Source organism: Aulostomus chinensis, chromosome 1, assembly GCF_037954235.1.
Source record: "Aulostomus chinensis isolate RoL2024-O1b breed Wild chromosome 1, RoL_Achi_v1.0, whole genome shotgun sequence".
Lineage (NCBI taxonomy): Eukaryota > Metazoa > Chordata > Actinopteri > Syngnathiformes > Aulostomidae > Aulostomus > Aulostomus chinensis.
Genome location: NC_141320.1, coordinates 7,028,499 through 7,036,844, shown reverse-complemented (window position 1 = coordinate 7,036,844; position 8,346 = coordinate 7,028,499). Strand labels below are relative to the sequence as shown.

Genomic DNA, 8,346 nt, shown 5'->3' with positions numbered 1-8,346 from the left:
AGCTTGGATGTCATTTAGCAGTCAAAGGCTTGTTAAACTGGTAAACATCAGCTGGTGTTCACTCTGATGATGTAGCGATGGTCTGGATTCTTCCTTCTGGAGCACCAAGCTGCTGGGAAGAAGCCTGATGATGTCAGAGTTGTGTTCAGTGGCTCCTGCTGGGTCCATTTCTGACAAATGGGCTCCAAAGAGTTCAGCTGTTTCAGAGGTCAGGGTTGCTGTCGGCAGACGAGGTGGCCGAGTGGTTAAGGCGATGGACTGCTAATCCATTGTGCTCTGCACGCGTGGGTTCGAATCCCATCCTCGTCGCAAGTGTCTCTAGTTTCTGCTCCTAGATTATGGAATTACTGTGAGGCTTTTAACTGACACAGATACCAGTTGAGTCAACTTCCCTTTCATAACCTGACCAAAACAACTCTGACACCCAGAGCTCACATGTGTCAATCACCTCTGGAGAAGGTCCCGCCCCCTTAGAGCCATAAATCCTCCCATCAGTGAAGAAAACTGAAGACGCCTCTTGGATGAGCGCTGAAGCGTCTTCTAGAAACCTGAAACAGTCCACTTAGTACGTTTAAATAATTCTACAATCCTACAGTTTCATTGAGCTTTTGTCCAAAGCCACGTTCATGTATCACATGTATATAATATATATGTGACACTCTTTCATCTACTCATTAACCAAAAATACAGTCTAATTCCAGTAAATTTGTGCAGAAGAAAACGTTATTTGTGCTGCTTCTTTATTTATTTATTTAGTTTAGTTCGTATTTTTTAATGTATTTTCTTTCAGTTCACATTTTGTCCATTAACTTCATAATCAGAGTCTCCATCTCATCACATGACTAAAGTCTGGGTTCTGTATTGGTGGTAAAATATCCTTCCATGCCCCTCACTAGTTTGCACACAGAAAAGCATTTTTTACTGGTTTCAGATCTCTTAGCTTGTTCGCTCTCTTAAACCAGCTGTGGCAGCTTTCATTGTGTGATCGTTGTCGTCATCTTCCACTTATTCCTTACTAGTAAGGGTCGCGGGGTGTAGAGCCTATACCAGCATCTACGGGCAAGAGGCGGGGTTCACCCTAGACAGGTCACCAGTCCATCGCAGGGCCAACACACAGAGACAAACAACCATTCGCACTCACATTCATACCTACAGTCAATTTAGAGTATCAATCAGCCTCGTCCCCAAATTGCATGTCTTTGGATGGTGGGAGGAAGCTGGAGTACCAGAGAGAACCCACACAGGAACAGGGAGAACATGGAGACTCACACAGAAAGATACTGTGCCAGAGCTGGGACTCGAACCCAGAACCTTTTTGCTGTGAGGCCACAGTGCTGACCACTGAACCACTGCACCACCGTGCACCCCTCATTGTATGATTTATTTTGAAATATAAATATGGAACAGAACCATTGGAATAAGATGTCAGGACATTTGAAGGAATGTCAATCTCCTGTTGAAATGTTGCAGTGTGCAGCTGAGGCTCTCTGGCAGTGGCACCAGGAGCCCCAATGGCAGAACCTGGACCCTCCTGGAGGAGAACCACAGGTGAGGGCCTTCTTGGCTCCAGATTGATGGAAATCAAGTGTCTGAGGCTGTTAGCAGCCATGAAGTTGATCTGGTTGGCACTGGTATTTGTTCTTGCTGCAGCTCAGGAGTGATTCAGGAGAAGAGTTTCAGAACAGCCAAGGTTGGGGACTGGAATTTTAAAATTTCCCCTGGAACCAGACAACCTTGGGAGGTAAAACCTCCAATCCTAGCCACTCAGATGCAGCAGCAGAAGAAGCTGTCATCCACCCTGACAGTCAGAGCATCAAGTCAAGGAAACATCAACCATCTTGTAGTTCCAAACCTCCACCTGTCAGATTCAGCTACTTCTTATTGTGGGACTTTAAATTTGAACACAATGGAATTTGGACAAGGAGTTTTCCTTCCAGTCCAAACATCATCGTCCAGCCTCCAACCAGAGGTCCATCAGTTATCATGGAGCCACAGGTGGAGTCTGGATTCTTTTCTAGAATGAGACGGCAATGACAGTCCTGCCAAATGACATCACTGACATGACTGGATGACTTCAGTCACGTGACTGGATGACTTCAGTCACGTGACTGGATGACAGTGTAGATACCAATGTAGAGGTTGGGGAAATCGTCTCTGAGAATCCAGCTTGAACCCACAGCCTCCTTGTTTTCCAAAAACCCAAACAGCGACCATCAGTCTCCCTCCAATCCTGTACTTGGGTAAACAACAAAAACAGAGTAAAAGTCTCTGGCAACATATTTGTTTCCTGTAGGGTTTCTTCATGTATGTGTGGTGTACCTGCTTTCCCAGAGGACTGCCATCTTTGTTCTGTGGGCTGACATGTTTTAGTGTCAGCACAGGTCATAGCGCTGAGACTGAACTCTCATTCTCCTCCAAGTATTATTTCCACCTCACACTCCTGCAGATATTCAAGTGAACAGGGAACACAAATTTATGCTCAACTTCTCCTGTGTATTCATCCACAGTCACTAAACAACAACCAAACCAAACAAAAGGGGTTTGCTAGCATGGCGATCAGCTGTAGTTCACCATCTTATCCAGGTCACATGACTCAGGAGTAGCATGGCCGTCTGGCAACCAAAGGGTGGCTGGTTTGATCCTCACTTTCTCCAGTGACCATGTCAAAGTGTCCTTGAGTAAGAGACTGAACCCCTAAATACTTCTGATGAGTAGGTTGGCTCCTTGCATGGCAGCCTTCAGCATCAGTGTGTGAGTGTGTGTGAATGAGAGGACATTGTTCAGCTCTTTGAGTGCTGCTGAGGTAGAAAGGCTCTGTACAAACTGAGTCCTTTTACCATTTCTTTCCTGCTTCTAGCAGCGCTGTCGTCACTTCCTGTGACCGTGGAGGGAAGGGGTCCCCCTTCAGAATAAGTTTGATATCATTGTTACTTCCTCTTCAACATGCCTTTAGCAGACCAACTGTGAGGTAGTGTGGCCGAGCGGTCTAAGGCGCTGGATTAAGGCTCCAGTCTCTGAGGAGGCGTGGGTTCAAATCCCACCACTGCCATCATGTCCCAGGTCACTGGAGAGGTGTGGCTCTCACAGCCTTTCCTTTCACTTCCACAGGTATCTTCAAACCTGTGACCAAAAGAAGAAGTAGGTCCTGAAAACTCTCCAGCTGGTCCAGAACGCTGCGGCCCGCGTGTTGACTAGAACTAGTAGACAGTACTCCTGTACTGGCTTCTCTGCATGGCTACCTGTCAAATTTAGGATAGAATTCTAAATTCTCCTTCTACCATCAAAGTCTTCAACAGTCAGGCTCCTTCCTACCTGACAGAGCTCCTAGTCCCCTATTATCCAGCTAGAACCTTTCGCTCCCAGGATGCAGGGTTACTGGTGGTTCCTAGAGTTCTAAAAGTAGACTGGGAGCCAGAGCCTTCAGCTATCAGGCTCCCCTCCAGTGGAACCGTCTCCCAGTTTCAGTCCAGGATGCAGACACCCTCTCGACCTTTAAGAGCGGACTAAAGACCTTCCTTTTTGATCAGGCTTATAGTTGGGCTGCTGAGGGTGGCCCTTAGATATGCTGCTATAGGCTTAGGCTGCTGGGGGATCTCCCATGGTGCACTGGGCTTCTCTCTACTCCTCTCTGTCCTCCTTTATTTGTCATTTATAAATCATACTCAGATGTGTCACTAACTCCCTCTCCCTTCATCCCAGATGTCGGTGCTGCTGGAGGAGGCTGCAGACCTGAAGAGGCTCAAGCTGCCACCCGTAGCTCCACCTGCTCACCGTCTGTCCATCAGTCTCTTCACTTCTCTCTCTCTTTATCTCTGTCCCTCTCTTTCCTTCTGTATATCTGTCTTCCTCCATTCTCTGTCTTTGTCTCTGCCCCACTCTCCTGCTCTCTTTCCCCCCAACCGGTCAAAGCAGAAGGCCATTCCCACTGATCCTGGATCTGCTCGATGTTCCTGCCTGTTAAAAGGAAGGTTTTTGTCACCACTGTTGAAGGATGTACTGCTGGTGGAGAACTGTTGGGTGGAGGTTCATTGAAGGAGTTTGGTGCTGGACCTGCTCTACTAGTGAAGAGTCATGAGAGAACTTTGTTGTGATTTGGTTCAATACAAATAAAACTGACTTGACTTGACTACATCTATATACATGTACATCTCTATATTATCTTTACATCTCTATAACAACATCTTGTCTTATTATGGCAAAAGGTTTCTGAGGTTTGTACAGTAACTTGGGGGGGGGGGTACCACGGCATTAACTGTTTCCCATGGACTCTGCATCATTCACAACTCCTAAGCAGGTTACTAAAACAATATTATGAAGAATAATAATCATTTACAATATTTTCATAAAGCAGCAAACCGACAGATCCTTGTCCCTGATTCTTCTGTCTCTGCCCTCCATGCAGGTCCTACCTCAGACGGTGCTCACAGTGGTCCTCAGTGAGCTCAGGGAGCTTGTGAGGATAACCAGACACATGAAAAACTAGAGGGAACATTGGCTGGAGCTCAGTGTCTCCTGATGTACATGGCAGGGAAGCTGCTGCTGATGTCATCAAAATGAGCCCTGGAATCACAAGGTTTGCTGTGACGAAAGGCACTGACATCAAGACATGTTTGGAGCTGTTTATGGTTGATGGTTCTGTTCATGCCACTGTCACTAAAAAGAGTCAGCATTGCTGTGACAAACCTCAAAGGAAAAAAAGTCCATGGTGACAAGTGGAAAGACATTGATGAGGGACACCTGGATGCTTCTGTTGGTGTTCTTCTTCTTCCTGGAGTGTTCAGATCCTGCAGTGAGGCCACTGATCGTCTCTGGGACGCATCGACAGGCAGAAATATTTTCTGGGCCACAAGGCCACTTCAGAACTTTCAACGAACATCAAGAGTCCTCAGATTTGACGACAGAGACACCGGAGCAAGAACTGACAAGCTTGCCCCCATTGGGGATGTCTGGGAAAGATGGGTGCAGCTCCTTGCACCAACATTCAACCCAGGGCCAGAGGTGAGAGTGGATGAACGTCTTGTCCCTTTCTGAGGAAAATGCCCCTTCCAGCAGTCCATGCCCAGTAACCAGGAAGGACGGCAGAGCAGAGTTTGTGTTCTGGCCTGTTCTGCTTTTCATTTAGTGTTTATATTAAAGTTCTGTTGCTGAAAAAAAGACTTTTATGCCAAACCCAAAGGTTCATTTTATCATTTTTTTAATTGAAATCAAGGGTTTACTGACTAAAAAAAGGTCCAGAGGCCCACAACAAAATATTCAAATCAATATTTCCATGGATAAGGAAGCCTAACAAGGAAACCAAGAGATGGAAACAACTTGGATGATAGAAAATTGTTTTTAGTGAATTTTACAGCTGATTGAAGATGTGGGTCAAAACTGACCGTTACCATAGAGATGGGAACAGAAAACTCAAATGGAAGCTCAAAAGGGGACTGAGCTCCAATGGTAGAGTGCTAGCTTAGCATGTGAGAGGTAGAGGGATCCATGCCCTCCTTCTCAGAATACTTCAGCTTGTTCTGTTGATCAGAGGAGCTGCTGGGTGATGAATGCTGATGTTTGTCCACTGGTGTGATAAAGTGTCCCCTGTTACTGAGATGAGGATGAACACCTGCTCAGGTCAAAGCTGCAATCAAACCAGGGACTCTGAACCTCCCACACAGTGAAGGAGTTTGTCCTGCAGGTTGATGGACGCTTATTAAGTTCTATCTTTGATCAAATATAAGAAATGTAAAATAATTCAACATTGATTGCATTTCCCTCCTTTCTTTGGTGCCCTCAGACTTTCTGAGAACTGTAGGAGGAACTGCTCTCTGTTCTGTGTTTGTTCTGCTCAATGGAGGAAGGAACGGAGCTCTAAGTTTTCCAGTTCCTACATCAGTGAATGGACTTTCTGTGCTGCAAGGAACCAAAGCTACTAAGGAGGATTACAGTTTGTCCTTGCAGGAGTCAGTGACTTAATAGAGTCAAACAAAGGGTTGAACCTGAATGAGACAGTCACCCTTCAACATGGGGCCATGGCAGAGTGAACCAAGAACACTGCAATGGGGGTGAGAGTGGAGCCATGATGGACTCACAGTTCATCACCTCCACCATCATGTGGACCACCTGATCACCTCTCCCTCAACCTCTAAATAACTCATTCCCTGACCGGGAATCGAACCCGGGCTGCGGCGGTGAGAGCGCCGAATCCTAGCCACTAGACCATCAGGGACCACACTGAGCTCTCCAACAACAGAGACTATACACAATGACTCAAGAACACAGGACTCTGTTGTCTCAGCTTGAGATGCAGAGGGTCCACCAAGACCACCAGACACCTCAGCCTCCTAAAGACAGTCCACCCCCAGGATCCTGCCCCCCTCTGCTCCAACTCAGCCCTCCATTCATAACATGACTTTGTCTCAGTCTCTTCACAATGCCAGTCACTGAAACACTGACAATGTGATGGGGCTTCCTGTCTTTATTACATTTTCTTCAAAGGATCCCGTGTGTCTTCTTTCTCTCTGTCTGTACTGGAGTGTGGTACCAGGCCCAGCTTGAACGGGTGACTGTGTCTGAGTGGGTCGAGGCTGGGCTGCAGGTATTGGGAGGTTAGAACCCATCTGTGAGGCTCCAGGTGGAGCGATCACCTGTGAGGGTCCAGGGACAGCAGGAAGCTGCACAGATGGTAAAGACATGGAAGGGAGACAGGTGGTGCTGGAGCAGTGACAGGAAGTGTCTGGCATTTTGGTTCATCCTGTGAGCTGACGTGAGGTTGTGGTTTTGCCTCCAGCCTCACCTCCTCATCAGTGTTCAAAAGGTTCAAAGGTGAAAAAATGGGATTCAACCAAACAGCTGGAATGAAGAGTTGGTAACACTTGCAGAGCTGCAGGGAGCTGGACAGGTCTCACCGTGGGGGGATTTGTCCCACAGATCCTGCTGAAGTGGCTCCTCCTCCTGAGACCTGCAATGCTGGCTGGACCTTTGGAAAAAGAACACAACAAATCTTCATAAACATTTACTTCAGCAGGAACACACAAGAAGGAGGGACTGGTTCCTTTTTCATGTTCACTTTTTTGTCGTCTTGGTTCATGTTTTGGTTGTCAAAGTTAATTCTGAATATTTGTGGAAAGTTCGCCTGCCTTTACTTGTACCAATACTTCCTTTAGTAACAAATTAAAAAGCTCAAGCTAAACTTCAGTCAGGACAACCATTCTTTCTCATTCTTAGGCCTCTGTTTTATGTCCATGACCATCCTGTCTGTCACCTTTTGTGATGGAGACATCGGTTGATGACATCAGCAACGGTCCTCAACCTAACTGCCTCTGCCAGAAGCGAGCTGTCATCTGTCTCAGGGGACACAGTCGGGTGGACCGGGGCGGATGAGGGCCTGCTGCTTCCTTGAAATATTTCTAAATATTTCAGTTGCAACTGTATAGTGATGGTGGCTCAGTTTAGAGCTGTCAATCAATGTTAATAATTGATCTTAGCATCTGGAGATTATTTTAGGAACACAAATACTTTTACTTCATTCTGAGGATGAGCAGACGTTCAATATAATTCTCATTTCCTGGTCAAAGACTCCTGCTAGTCAGAGAGGATCTGGGCTGGATTGGAAAGCTTCAGAGAGGGAAACCTTCACTCTGGACTGGACTGAGAACGGAGCAGCCTCAGCTTCCTGGAGCCTGACTTGCCTCTGTGGTCTAAGGTTGTGAGGGCTGACATCACAGTGAAACTCCTGAGATCACAGAACCTTTGAGATCACAGGCTGACTTCCTTTTTTCCCTAAAATGAAGAATAATAATTAAAAAAAATGTTGTGTCTGTGTTTGTGTTGCTGCATCAGTTAAACAATGACTCTGACAGAGGGGATGTAGCTCAGTGGTAGAGCGCATGCTTTGCATGTATGAGGCCCCGGGTTCAATCCCTGGCATCTCCAGCTGGTCCTTTGGAGCCTTCATCTTAACAGCTAAATTGATCCTTAAATGTGACAACAGTCGATAACAAACTACCAGAAGAGAAACCAGTCTGTTGCATATCAAAGGATTTGTAGCTGGGTCAGTGTGACTGTGAGCCTTCATAGCCAGCATGAAGGAGCTGGTTTTATCTTTGCTGGGGAAATCCCACACACAGCTGCTCTCAGTTCCAAATGTGTGTGTCCTCACTCCTCCGTCCTCCTGCTGCCCTCAGAATACAGACACAATTCAACCTGGCAAGTTTGGAGCATAGAAGTGCTCCTGAAGAGATGTGTGTCAGCCCACAGCTGGCTGTTCTTACCTGGAACCTCAAGATGAAACTGCTTCCACAGATGGGAAATGAATCTGATGTTGACTTTTGGACAAATCACCTGTTCATCAGTTCATCATCACTT

At 46.5% G+C, this 8,346-nt stretch overlaps 4 non-coding genes across 4 annotated transcripts; 3 read left to right on the top strand and 1 right to left on the bottom strand.

The window, feature by feature from the left end:
* The first annotated feature begins 227 nt into the window (after window positions 1-227).
* Window positions 228-309, top strand: trnas-gcu (transfer RNA serine (anticodon GCU)). Its single transcript has one exon. It is a non-coding gene; the product is annotated as a tRNA-Ser (tRNA).
* A 2,658-nt stretch (window positions 310-2,967) lies between these two features.
* trnal-aag (transfer RNA leucine (anticodon AAG)) lies at window positions 2,968-3,049 on the top strand. Its single transcript has one exon. It is a non-coding gene; the product is annotated as a tRNA-Leu (tRNA).
* Window positions 3,050-6,136: 3,087 nt separating this feature from the next.
* trnae-cuc (transfer RNA glutamic acid (anticodon CUC)) lies at window positions 6,137-6,208 on the bottom strand. Its single transcript has one exon. It is a non-coding gene; the product is annotated as a tRNA-Glu (tRNA).
* Window positions 6,209-7,842: 1,634 nt separating this feature from the next.
* On the top strand, window positions 7,843-7,914 carry trnaa-ugc (transfer RNA alanine (anticodon UGC)). Its single transcript has one exon. It is a non-coding gene; the product is annotated as a tRNA-Ala (tRNA).
* Window positions 7,915-8,346: the final 432 nt, after the last annotated feature.